We start from the raw sequence: 1,878 nt of genomic DNA, 5'->3' as shown, positions 1-1,878 counted from the left end.
AGGTAATGTTCAAGAGGAAACAGTCTTCACCTAACAATTTAATAATAATGGTCAAGAAATTTACATATACTAGAAGTGCTGGAGGAAGTATAATACAATTCTTCATAGAGTTTATTTTTATTTTTATTTTTATTTTAAATTCGGAGTACCTTCCTTTATAGAAAGTACAAAGACTGCTTGTACCCGGCCTCCTTAGGAACAGCTGCTGCAGGCCAGCGCCTCCACACCCCCTGGGTCTCCCGGAGGCTGATGTGCTCCCAGGGGATGCAGGAGTATCCAGGACACTGGGTGTGCTGGTCTCTTGGTCCCCGAAGAAAGCACCGGGAACTTGCAGCCGCCGTGAGTCTCCCCAGGCGGCACAGGGCCAGAAGCCGGCCATCAGGGCCGCTGCTCCAGGCCTCCACATCAGCACACGGTGGACAGTGGGGCAAACGGGTTCTGCTTGCTGACCACCAGCTTCTGGTGCTGATGCGATACGTAGCCCTTGATGTGGCCCATGTAGATCAGGTTGGCCAGGATGCACTGCACTTCGTCCAGGTCCACGTCTTCCACCAGGAAGGCGTCCAAGGACAGCTGATGAGTTCTGAGTAGCAAGTACACTTTCTTGAAGAGGTTCCTGTAGGTGATGATCTTGAGCTTCTCCAGGATGAGGAAGATGCCACAGCGGATGAAGAAGGTCTCATTCCTGGCCAGTGCCTCATGCAGCAATAGCAGGTTGCCCTCACTCACAGCTTTAGTCACCTCAGCGAACTGCATGAGGTGGTTCTTTCTCAGCAGCTCCACAGTCGGCATGTGGCCCAGCAGCAGGTAGATGAGGATCACGGGCAGCAGGTAGATGAGGATCATCCTCTTGTTCACGGGCAGCAGGTAGAGGATCATCCTCTTGTTCTTCTGGCTGGCGCGGTGGCAGTGCGTTAAGGCGAAGGACAGGTACTCCTTGGCTTGCTTAAAGTCACTGTCAAACATGGCCTTGCGTCCCACGTAGTACTTGTATGTGACTCTCTGTGCAGTGCTGTAGTCATCCTTCAGGTTGGAGCTGTCAATGGCGCGGATGGGGGCTTGCACAGGTGCAGCTTGTTGATCTTGAAGTAGATCTTAAACAGCTGATTCACAAGAAACAGCATGCCCCATTTCTTCGAGTCCTCGATGCCAGCGCGAGTGTCGCTGGCACAAACGCGGAAGCAGCTCATCAGTAGCTCAGCGGCTTTCTCCAGCATATCTCCAACTTTGCTTTTGCCTTTCTTTACCAATTGCTGATCAGCATTATTGGCAAACACTTGAAGGTCCAAGGCCACCGCGTACATGACAGGGAGAGCCCAGTTTTCCTCTTTGTGGGCCTGGAACGCCCGCAGGAAGGACTGGACTATCACCGTTTGGCACTTGTATGCCTCTATGAAGTCGTGGTTCCCTACCGCATAGGTGCACCTTAAATGAGCTGCAAACATTTCATCATAAGGAGGTTCCAAAACCTGCTGACACTTCTCTTCTGGAGAAGCCATCTGCAGCCGGGGGTTTGCCACATGAGGGTGCTTGAAGGACACCAGCTCTGCACATGATGCTCCATCTCTGGTGTCGATCGCTTCATATACCTGTTGTAGATACTGGTTGATGGTGATGTGCGCCATTGCCGTTGCCAGCCATCGCGGGCGGCCTCTTCATAGAGTTTAGACCTAATATACTTAATTACAATGGAGAGCAACTCTGGATGTTGAAAATCATTGTGTAAATTACTTTCCATCCCATTTCTGTGAAGTTCAATTAGGCAAAAAGACCTGCTAGCATGGAGTGCCAACAGGCATGACCTGTACATACAGGGCCTGAGTTCCACAAGCCAACACTCTCTCATCGTCTACTTAGCAGATGCTAACAGTACACCTC

The 1,878-nt window shown here is 50.9% G+C and overlaps 1 pseudogene; it reads right to left on the bottom strand.

The window, feature by feature from the left end:
• Positions 1–306: 306 nt before the first annotated feature.
• LOC101576808 lies at positions 307–1,625 on the bottom strand (annotated as a pseudogene).
• Between the last annotated feature and the right edge of the window lie 253 nt (positions 1,626–1,878).

The sequence above is a fragment of the Octodon degus genome, unplaced genomic scaffold, assembly GCF_000260255.1.
Source record: "Octodon degus isolate 3935 unplaced genomic scaffold, OctDeg1.0 scaffold00006, whole genome shotgun sequence".
Classification (NCBI taxonomy): domain Eukaryota; kingdom Metazoa; phylum Chordata; class Mammalia; order Rodentia; family Octodontidae; genus Octodon; species Octodon degus.
The sequence above is the reverse complement of the archived record's forward strand: the minus strand, read 5'-3'. Positions and strand labels throughout refer to the sequence as shown.